Raw genomic sequence first — 12,171 nt, forward strand, 5'->3', positions numbered from 1 at the left:
CCATTAATGTTTGCGTCATACCGTCCAAGCGTCTGAAAAGTTCCTGTTGAGCTGTTGCCATTTGGGATAAGGCATCCGCTTGGCGTCCCAGGGTGATCCCTTGCTGACGAACGGAGTAGCGGAGTCCTTCTGGGTCAGCTGGGTCGGAGGTATGGCCAGATCGTTCTGTCATAATTCGGAGGAGCGGCAGACCCAGATGCTGGAACCCAGAATGAGGACGCAGGTAAATGAGAGGTAAGAAAGGGTTTTTATTCTTTCCTTCCAGGAAGATGTTGCTGGCGTGAATGTGATCCAGAGAGGAGCGAAGCTTGAGGCGTGGCTGGAGGTAGTAGCGCGGCTAGCAGAATGTGGTATTTCCAGAACAGCAGGGGGGCTCGAACTGACTTCCACACAGGTGACACTGGCGAGCAGGAATCCTGGGACAGGAATAGTAAGGTTAGTTGCAAGATCAGCATAGGATGCATAAACATGAGCGAGACTGAGACCAGGTTAGTCACCATAAGGGGTAACGATCTGGCGATGAGTTGTGGAGCTGGGTCTCCTTAAGAAGGGCAGAGTTGATGAGGGTGAATTGGTCACAGCTGGTGGAGTCAGGAGCAGAGCAGAGGGGCGGGGATGACAGAGGTGCCATGACAATGGCTTGTTTATTTTATAGCTAGTAAATGTTTACAAAAATACTCTAATATGTGCCTATTAATATCCAAAGACTAGACGACTACAAGTAGATGTGTAGGAGAAACTCTATTTGTAGATATCTTTTAGAACTATTGGTAGACATCTAATAGAGTAAAAACGTGGAGTTGTCTGAGATGTCCAGGAGACATCTACAATGAATGTATACTAGTTTTCTAATCGACATATTGTACCTGGTGGGATACATACAACTTCCTGTGTAAACAGTCACTTTAACCCAAGTGATCCTGTTTTTAGACACCATTAGATCATCCTTAGGCTTTGTAGATCTTGTATCATGCATTGTTAAAAGTTTGGAAAAACGGCTTATAAAACACACAAAACCACCATTTATGCACCTTCTAAATTATTCTTTGTTATTTAATTCCCCAGTTTCATTGACCCTAGCAGTTCTCAAGAAAAATAGCCGCTTGTTTACAATGCGCAAGGCATGATGGAACCACGAGCCGTGGGAACGATGTCTGTTGAACACATAAATAGTGATTTGCAACATACCTCTATGAATCTATGCATGTCTGTAACTGTAAATGTTGAAATAGCCGTGATTTAGACATCTAGTTAAATCTAAACACTAGTTCACCTCAGAGTTTGTCTTTGCAACATCTGTGAGAGAAAATTTCTGCCCCTCGGGTAAATGTTGCTGATGATCTCTGATTTACAGCAGCAGCAGTGCTTCCTGCTGATGTTGAGCTTTTCTGCTTGATGATCTCAGCTGCAGACCGGAGCCTCCGAAAGGGTTTGGAGCACACTAACACCCCCCCGAGTAAAAACGGTAATCACTCACCTGAAGAGATTCGCTTGAATCACGAACATCGCGGATGTCTCAAAACACAATGACATTACAAGAGAATCATGTCAGCAGAAAAAAAACCTCCTCTGACACCAAAACAAAAGCAAAGGCCAGCATTCTGCCCGTCACGGCGCTCATCAGCCTCCTCCACACACGCCTCCGTCCAGCAGTCATTACTCAAAGCTTTCCAGACAGAATTACAAACGATGGTGTAGATGCAGTTTATACATTCAGACCCAAAACTATTCACTATTTTTGGCTGAGTCTCTCGTTTCCTTAAGCGTTATAAAAGCTTTTTACCCATACCGTCTCTCATCGTCTAATTACCTTGTGGGAAAACGCCGGTGTCATTAACAATCACGAAGAAGCATGAATAAAAAGAACGTGTCAAGAACTATGGCCTTGACTATAACTACAACATTTGGATGAAAATTATGTTTTTGGTATTTTAACATGTTCTTGTAGCATTTTTCAGATGATAGAGGACGTATATAACGAAAACGAAGCCTTAATATGCATTTCTGAATATTTATTTATTCAGAACTTTGAGGAGAGAAGACGAAAAAAATTACCGCTTGAAAAACATCGTATTTGTGACGTAGAAAATACGCTGGCGAGGCCAAAAGCTCCCTCCTCCGGGGTCAACATCACCTGTCCCGCCCTAAAAACTGAATTTTTAATAAACTCCTGCCGCTCTGCAGAAATTATGTCCAAGAAAACTAAAGCTCATTTTATTTTGGCCTCAGTCTTGTTTTAGTGTTTCATTTTAAAATTCCTGCTTTATGAAAAAAAAACAAGTGCGCTAACGGTTTAGTCACATGCACCAGAGTTAGTGCTGTGGGTTTTTGGGTCGTCCAGCCTGTGGGGGGTCGTGGAGAGGAGTGACTGCATCTGTAGGGGAGCACATCTGTAGTGTGTCTCGCAGTTACATTGACGCTACTACAAACCCACCTGAAATATTCAGTTCCTGTTTTTACAATTTAAAAACGAGCGACAAACGACAAATCTATCCTTTGTTGCAATTAAAATATGTGCAGGAAATGCAGCAATGTGCATCTTGTGAATATCCATCAGGTTTTGTGTTTGGTCCCTTCGTAACCTTTGTGCTATCCTAGGCACTTTAACATTGGGAGTTGGGTCATCAATGTTAATATGACCCAACTATATGTATATATATATATATATACACACATGTATATATATATGTATATGTATACATATACATATATATATATATATATATACACATGTATATATATATGTATATGTATATGTATATATATATATATACATATATATATATATATATATATATATATATATATATATATATATATGTATATATATATTTCCTCTAAGTATATAGACATATATATGTCTATATATATATGTTTTTTTTATTTCGTTAAGAATACTTGGAATAAACCAATGTCTATATTGATCTTGTGCTCTAAGTTTGTTTCTGTCTCCTTGTTTTCATTGAATTGTGTTTTCTTTGTCCAGATTCCTCACAGCAGGTTTGTCTTTCCTAATCATCACAGCTGCTTCCTGATGGTTAATTACCTTCAGAGCATATAAGTCTTAGATTTGGTTCAGCACAGATCTGTTGTCGTTCTCTTGTCCTCCATGCAGTGTTTGTTTGTTTTTTGGTGCATATTCCACACTAATCAAACTGTTTGAAGATATTTGACCCTAAAGTCACATTAATTTTAGAACAGAGTTCTCCCCAGCCGTGACCTCCAAAACAGTTTTTAGTTGGCTGTGAAAAAAAGTGTCCTTGGAACATGTTTGAGTTTGAAGGTTGTTTTCACTCAACACATCTCAATGTGCCAATATCAACCAAGAGAAACTTGTTTTTTCATGTCATAAATCTTTCCTGAAACCTTCGTTTTTGTGCAGACATTCATGGCTGCAAACATGTGAGGAATTTCTCTGCTTATGATGCAGAGAGTCCAGGAAGGACGACGTCTTGATGGAAATCCAAGTGTTTGACATGGTTAGAAAAATGAAACATGCAAAACATGTGTGTGGAGACGCTGAACTGGATCTGAATGTTTATGAGCTTCTTAAAGCCTGATGTAACACTCATTATCTAAACAGAATTCTATGCAAATATGAGCCCTGATGAAGATTTAATAAGAGCAAATAGCTTTATATTCATAATCATTTCTAAAATGGATTCTATTGGTGACATACAAGCACTTTGGAGAAATAAAAGCTCAACAAATATATTTTTAGGGGAGAAAAAGGAAAACATCTGTCAATTCCATGCTTCATTTTACCCCCCTCACCACCATCACAACTTGTGGACAGGGCCTCCACCCGAGACTCCTCCCCAATTCCCCAGGATGGGTTGAACATCCACCAGAGAGGAGTCCAAACTAATGGGATCCAACTTTTTTCTGTGCTGTTGTACCACAACTAAATGAACCAGTGGAAAAGTCTTCAATAATCCATATCAGCCTCATTAAGAACTTAACGAGAGAAACAAACTCAATCCCACAAACGGAAGGGAGGCAATGAGGAATCCCTTTAGTTACTGTCCTAATCTCAACTGCCCCTACTGGTGGAAACGGGCTCTGTCTGCCATAACCTGCACCAAATATCTGCTCGGTGAGCCTGTAGAGGGAAAATATCCATGAGCATTTCTTTGCACAGAGTGACGAAGCAGGTGAGGTTTCTACCCCCCCCCCCCCTCCCCCAAATCTGCATGGACCAAGGAGTCCGTTAATGCTGGTTACGAGATGACTGTTTAAAATGAGGGGTGTCGTTTATGTGGACGTCCTTTGGGTGTCCTACAGGCACTTGTGTAAAAGTGCAGCATTTGCACTCAGTCAGTAAGGTGTCGGTACTCACACCTCACTAATGACTAGATCAGTGTTTTTCAACCTTTTTGAGCCACGGCACACTTTAACCTTGACAAAAATCACCAGCATCAAAAAAATAAATAAATAAGGAGAAACTCTATTGTCTGTATTGATCTACAGCCCCTCCACAATCTCACATACATTTTTGTGATAATTGTGGCAGAAAAAGCTGGAAGTTGCAGCTGTTTTTTCTAAAAGATGTAATAAAAGTTGAGTTAGAAGATTTAAAAACTGTCTGATGTGTGTTCGTTATTCGTTGCAGAGACGCTGTCACTTTAACACAATGCATCATGGGAGATGTAGTAGTGGCAGACAGACTGGCTTCTCTGAGCTTCATTGATTTTGTTCACTTGTTCCACGGTCTGATAAGGGATTCTGTGGAAAGCTACACCGCTAAAGACGAGCTTTAGCTGGTATTTCTGTTGGAACTGAGCAACTATATGAGCAGAATCAGAACAAGGAAGTGAAGAATTTAACCACTTCTGATTGGTCAGACTGATGACGTGATTAAGACGCCAAGAATGACTGGCGGAGACAATTAAAGGGGCGGGACTTTTCAGAAGACAGCTTTAGCTGCAGCTAAATCGCGGTACCGTCATTCTTACCAAGATGTCTTTAATAGAATCAAATGAACACAAAGAAAAAAGTATTTTAGGATCTTTCATATTCCTAACTTCTCAGTGTTTTATCAGGGCCTGTTTGGATGAACACAGAGCTGATTTCCTGGAGATGGTAAATGTTTTTAGATCAGTTAATGAGGGCAATTTCCCACGTCGGCGCACTTGACCATCTCCCACTAATGTGCCGCGGCACACTGGTTGAAAAACACTGGACTAGAGTGCTGCAAGACAGCATCATCTTTATGTTGTTCCCACATGCATGAAAATAGTACATTTTCACGACATCCTCTGATGTGGCTGTACGTCTGTCCAGAAAAATGTCTTTTTAACGCTGATGATGAAAACTTAACTTACCTAACTTCACACATGGATGCAGAGAGAGCAGACAACTAATAGAAGAAGTTACCAAAAAGACGTCTGATGTCTCGCATCTTGCAGCACTGGAGAATGCAATTTAATTTTAATGATTTCATTTATTTGCCTTTGCATTGCCTGCTACTGTTTTCTCTTCTCTTGCCTCCTCTGCCTCATCGTGTATTTGTGTCTTCGCAGAAGTCCACCATGCTAAAAATAAGAGCTGGAGACAATGGTGGCCATCGCAGTTATCGCGGACAATCGCAAGCAAACCCAGCCGGTGTGAGCTAAAGCGCGCAATGATGCGACAGCTGAGAAGTATAAACCGGGCTTCATGCAGTTCCAGCATTCTGTAACCAGAACAAAGCTTCTGTTTCTTCAAATATTCTGTTTTTAGCTATTAACCCGATGGAGAGTCCGTCAAACCAGTTGCATTCTGATGCACATGACCTACCATAAATTAATATTGAAGCGATGCCACAATCTGTTTAAAATCTACACTGATTTCTGTCTAAATTTTTCTTTTTTTTATTCTTTCAAGCGAGTTAATCTACCATTTCTGCCCATCTCAGTTCAAAAGTTTAAAAACACAAATTCAGTCATTTTCTGGGTCTTTCAAGTTTTTTTTCCATTAAAAAGTCTTTGTAAACTTCCTTCACAAAGTAAAAAGTTCAATCTAAAATGAAGCGGTCTGTCTGAACATCTGCAGGAATAATTTCACAGGAGTGGCGAGTGAAAATAATTTAGAAGCCCAGATTACTTAAGGGCCTCTTTGGATTTTCACTTCATGTCCTCCATAATTGGAATCTGATGAGCTTCAAGCTCAGACATCACTTTCATGGCAAACTAATGTGTTCTGCTCCTCCAGTCAACCATGTGGAGTCCATTTCCTTCCTTTCTGCTGCTTCTCTGTGTTCTTGTGGGGGGGGGATACTGCTCAAAAGCTGACAGAGGGAGGAATAACGAAATTCCAAGGGAATTCCGTATCCAAGTTGAGGAAGAAGCAGATGGGAGGAGAGAAGGTAAGCTTTGAGGCATCATTTATCTTCATAAGACTCTGATTCAAGCTGGGTCCGAACGAGCAGAGGAAGAAAATACTTTAGAGGAAACGGAAGGGGCAGGGAGGGGGGCGGCAGTGAGGAAGAGTACTTTTTTTTCCAGCAGATTGGGGGGACAAACAATAACATCGCTGCAGCTGTTTTATTCTTTATTTTTATCTCTTTTTTTAAATAAAATAAATAAAATATATCATTTTTTTCTTACCAAAGAAAGGACATGTATGAGAGAAGTATGACGGTGGTGAGATGTGCTGTAGGTCAGACAGAGGAGTTCAAGGTGGAAGTGGGACTACACCAAGGATCAGCTTTGAGTCCTTTTTTGTTTGCTATGCTGATGGACAGGCTGACAGACGAGGTAAGACAGGAATCTCCCTGGACAATGATGTTTGCGGATGACATCGTAATTTGCAGTGAGAGTAGAGAGCAGGTGGAGGAACAGCTAGAGAGGTGGAGGTTTGCTCTGGAAAGAAGAGGCATGAAGGTCAGTCGTAGTAAGACAGAATACATGTGTCTGAACGAGAGGGATCAAGGTAGAAGCGTTAGGTTACAGGGGACTGAGGTGAAGAAGGTGCAGGAGTTTAAGTACTTGGGGTCAACAGTTCAGTGTGATGGGGATTGTGGAAAAGAGGTGAAGAGGCGAGTGCAGGCAGGTTGGAGCGGTTGGAGGAAAGTGTCAGGAGTGTTGTGTGACAGAAGAGTGCCAGCAAGACTCAAAGGAAAGGTGTACAAGACAGTGGTGAGACCAGCTCTGCTCTATGGGTTAGAGACGGTAGCAGTGAGACAGAGACAAGAGGCTGAGATGGAGGTAGCGGAGATGAAGATGTTGAGGTTCTCCTTAGGAGTGACCAGGTTAGACAGGATAAGGAACGAGTACATCAGAGGGACGGCTCATGTTGCCTGTGTCAGCGACAAAGTCAGAGAAGCCAGACTGAGATGGTTTGGACATGTTCAGAGGAGGGATAGTGGATATATTGGTAGAAGGATGTTGGAGATGGAGCTGCCTGGCAGGAGGGCAAGAGGACGGCCAAAGAGGAGATATATGGATGTCTTAACAGAGGACATGAAGTTGGCTAATGTTAGGGTAGAAGATGTTCATGAGAGAGTGAGGTGGAAAAGGATGATTCGCTGTGGCGACCCCTGATGGGAAAAGCCGAAAGAGAAAGAAGATTCTCCACGATACACTTACCACACATACAACAATGGGACGGTCCATTTTCATGACGTCCCTTGAGGTGGCCGTGCGAGTCTCAGGGGAACTAAATAAAACCCCTAACCCCATTCACGCCTAGACATTGGGAAAAGGTTGGTTGATGTAAATGCTAATAGTTGGGACCTCCCTCTCCATGAATGACCAGGTGTAGTATCGCAGGCGGAAACCCAGCAACACTACAGCCAGGCGGCGGTTCAGGTCCCGATGAAGTGTTGCATGTGCGACACTTCATCGTGCAATCATTGTAAATCAACTGATGGTGGCACGAGGAAAAGCGGTTTGGCGCCGTCATGCAACACATCAGGTAAAGTGACGGCGTTATAAAAAGCTGCTTTTCTCCACGGATTGACAGCAATCGCATAAACGGTTGAGGGTTATTTAGCTGTCGCCTGTGACATCTCCAGATGCAGCTGTTCCTCGCTGAGCCTCCGTGGGCCCAGAAAACCCAAAAGTGAAGCAAAAACATGAAAAAAGTGTAAAGGAGGAATCTGGGAAGACTTGTAAAAAGATAAAGTACCTGATTTGGGAAAATTGTCCATATGATGGTTCCACTATTGCATTGTGGGCAAGTTAGTTTGCTTCATTGATGTACCTTTGCTGAGCAATAATAAATGTTAAATGACATGATGCACAGGGGTCACACGTTTAGCCAAGCTCTCCTAATTGTATGATTTCATAGCCTCAGGCTGCTGAATCTCTATTTATGACTAAATTGATGGTAGCTCAAGGCCAACATGCTTTAACCAGCTTGAGTTGCACAGTTGCCAGCGTGTCAAGAAAACATGTCCAACCTCCTGAAATGATTTGATTTTTAGTGTTCTCAATTTGCTCCTGTGAGTGGGAATCAAGCACCAGGGGCTAAAATTCTGACATGCGCGGCGTCTGCACTTAGCGGAGGAAGCCTCCACATTGGTGCTTCTCAAACCCATAACCCCATGTGGGAAATGAAGGATGTCGGGGATCGCCAAAGGGTAATCCCACCTCCCAGAGAAGCGGGATAATTATGCTTACAACTCCTCAGGCTGAGCTGCTGCTCTACCTGGAAAAAAAAAAGCTTTCTCCACGCCTGTCAGCCAACCACTGGGAGCCACAGTGACTGCTGGAAGCTGGCAGAGAGGGAGGGGGGCAGTCTAATCAGGGGACGGTGGGTGATGGGAGACAAGAGCGTGCTCAGAATAAAGCCAGGTTCAATGTGCTGCTGTCACACTGTGGAGAAAGATATGGGCGCCGAAAAGAAAAAGAGTCAGAGGATGGAGAGTCCAAGAAAAGAGAAGATTCTACTTAACCCTATACAAAACCAATGGCATTTCTGAAACTCCCACCTCATTAGCGCAATCCAAATTTCCATTGGAAGACAAAAGGATATGAACATTTTATTTTTCTAGAGAAAAGAAAATATAGGAACATTTTTTTTTTTTCTGCCCTGTAGTTCAGCGTCCTTCCACTAGGGGCAGTAGAAGGGCTTTTCCTGCTTCCACGAAATCTCAAAAATACTACGGAGTATTAAGGCCACCATAAAAACAAAAAGATGGGAGTATAAAGTTGTAAAATTATAAGAAAAAATTTCAATATTTTACGAGAGTAAAATTAGGAGGAGAAAGTGAATATTTTATGGGAAAAGTCATAAAAGTCAGCATTTTGCCAGAATCCTGTTAACATTTTGAGAGAAAATTCAACATTTTCCAAGAATCAAATCCTACATCCTTGATGATTAAAAAACTGGTCATTTTATTGGGAAACATTGTGCTTTTTTCAAAAATATAGTTGTAATTTCATGAAAATTAAGTAGTACATTTCCACAAAAATGAAGCCGATTCGTGAGGAGTCTAATGTCTGTCCACATCTTTGTCTGCAACGGAAATTAAACAGGTAATGTTGTCTTTGCTGAAACGTTTTAAAATCTAAACACAATATTTTATTTTCCATAAAGCAGGACTTCGTCATTTTGAAATTATGACTTTTTGAAGCATAAATTTATGGCTTAATTTTCAGAAATTACGGTGCTTTTTCTTTTCAAACTGACTTTATACTAAATTATCATAAGTTTGTTCATTTTTCCTCTTTTATGGTGGCCTTAATTCTGTCACACAAAAAACAGAACTGTTTTCTTTGAGAAAGAAAAATATATATAATTTTTTACAGTCAGATGTTTACAGAGATTTAAACTATATTTTTGTGTTTGGCTCCATCTTGTGGACACACTCGCTATCGGCTTGCACACAGACGGGAAACTCTCAAACATTAGTTATTGTTACCATAAGAGGAGAAATTATGCTGCACCTGCTCATCATTTTAAAAGATTTGTGGAATGTCTTGAAGTTGAGTTGTGGAATCTGCAATTCAAGTCCAACAAACTCAAAAAAATATCACCTGAATGATGAAGAACATTCATCGACACACTTCTGATTTCTGTTTTTTTTTTTCTGCGTCTCTTCCAGGTTCACAGACTTTAGTAAAAATGCTCATAATTATTTATTTGTGATGTTGAATAAAAATGTAGATCATCTGTTTTTGGACCGTTCCAAAATGATGTCACCTTTATACTTAGTTACAGGCTGCACAGTGGTGCAGGGGTGAGCGCTCTAGCCTTGCATGTCCCAACCACGCCCACAAGTGGCCGGGATAGGCTCCAGCAGCCCTGTGACCCTGAAAGGGACAAAACTGATTAGAAGATGAATGAATGAATGCTTAAGTTACTTATATTTTTATGCTTTGTGCTCTTACACCTGGATCTTCTGCTCTATTGGACATTTGTGCGATACACATCACTACATTAATGAGTTTTATATGCATGTGACAAATAAAAATTCCATCCATCTTCTTAACCTGCTTTATCCCTTTTTGGGTCACTGGGTTGCCGGGGTCTGTCCCAGCTACAGGTGAGCAAAGGTGGGGTACACCAGTCTGTCCCAGGGCCACAATCCCTCCCGCATGCACACCTCAGGACACTTTAGGGCAGGGGTGTCTAATTCTAGGCCTCGAAGGGCCGGTGTCCTACATGTTTTCCAACCAGCCTGCCACTGAAGCTCCTTATTGGCTAAACACACCTGATCCACACATGCACGTGGAAAACGTGCAATCTCTGCACAGAAAGGTCCCAGCTGGGATTCAAACCGGCGCCTTCTCACCACAAGGCAAGACTGCTAACCACTGCGCCCAAAAATAGCTCAACCCAAAATGGTCCCAGAGTCAAATTTGAATTTATTATTTATTAAACCCAACATTGAGTAAAAGTTGATCAACTTTATTTTCCTCCCTGATGATAAATTACTAGAAATTCTAACTTTTTTTGCCCGTTGTAAGACAAGAACTCCACTAGAGAGAAAGGGATTTTTCAACGTTCAGACCACTGTAGGTCTTTGGACCTGCCTTTGTACACCTTCACAGTGTTCTGTGAGTTTTTGACCTCACACTTAGCAAAAGAGCCAAAGGTCAAAGTTCAGGACACATCTCCACACATATATCAGATTAGTGTTTTTCAAACGGTGTGCCGTGGGAAATTACCCATTAACCGATGTAAAAACATTCACCATCTCCATCTTCATCCAAACAGGCCCTGATAAAACACTGAGTAGTTAGGAATATGAAAGATCATAAAATTATTTTTTTCTTTCTGTTTATTTGATTCTATTAAAGTCATTTTGGTAAGAATGACGGTACCGCGATTTAGCTGCAGCTACAGCTGTTTTTTGGAAAAGTCCCGCCACTTTAACTGTCTCCACCATTCATTCTTGAAGGCTTAATCACACGTCATCAGTCTGACCAATCAGAAGTGGTTACAGTCTTCACTTCCTTGTTCTGATTCTGCTCATAAAGTCTCTCAGTTCCAACAAAAATACCAGCTAAAGCTCGTCTTTAGCGGTGTAGCTTTCCACAGAATCCGGTGTCAGACCGTGGAACAAGTGGACAAAACGATGAAGCTCAGAGAAGAGCGTCTGTCTGCCATCACTACATCTCCCATGATGCATTGTGTTAAAGTGACAGCGTCTCAGCGTACAATGAGTTTTCCCTGTTAAACGTCTTGAAACCACAATGAACACACATCAAACAGTTTTTATATCTTCTTGATGAAGTCAGAGGTTCAACAGTTTAGTTCTCCTTCAAGGTTTGAGTTTCTTAACAGCCAAACATCCCAGAGTTTGGTCCAAGTCATCTTTCGATGACCGTTCGACCCTCTCACCAACACCGGTGTCGTTGGGTCACTTTCAAGACACCATTTGGAGCATTTCATCCGCAATTACACCATGTGAGAATCATTTGGGCAATCATTCATTTCCACAAGCATCCGGCTTTGATGTTGTGTCATTTCATGTGACTTTCTGACACGCCGGCGCTCTGTTTGTGTGTGAAATGCCATCCGGCTGGCCTGCCGGGACCCCCAGCGTGGAGGACCGGAGCGGTCAGCAGGGAACTTCCACGCTCCTCCTTCTGAAACAACAAGCTGCCTCGCCGCCGCCACGCCCCTCCCCGCGCACGTGCACACGCTCGGCTCTCCTGCCTCTCGCCACATCCTTCCCTCGACCTCATCTCGACCCTTCAGAGCCTTATTTATTAAATTAAAATGGAATTAAACTTTTTT

The 12,171-nt window shown here is 41.9% G+C and overlaps 1 long non-coding RNA gene across 1 annotated transcript; it reads right to left on the bottom strand.

Annotated features, from left to right (window-relative positions):
- Window positions 1-228: 228 nt before the first annotated feature.
- LOC111947111 lies at window positions 229-631 on the bottom strand. Its single transcript, XR_002872932.1, has 2 exons — window positions 498-631; window positions 229-416 (listed from the first exon to the last, which is right to left on the bottom strand). It is a non-coding gene; the product is annotated as an uncharacterized LOC111947111 (long non-coding RNA).
- Window positions 632-12,171: the final 11,540 nt, after the last annotated feature.

This window comes from Oryzias latipes, chromosome 1 (assembly GCF_002234675.1).
Source record: "Oryzias latipes chromosome 1, ASM223467v1".
Lineage (NCBI taxonomy): Eukaryota > Metazoa > Chordata > Actinopteri > Beloniformes > Adrianichthyidae > Oryzias > Oryzias latipes.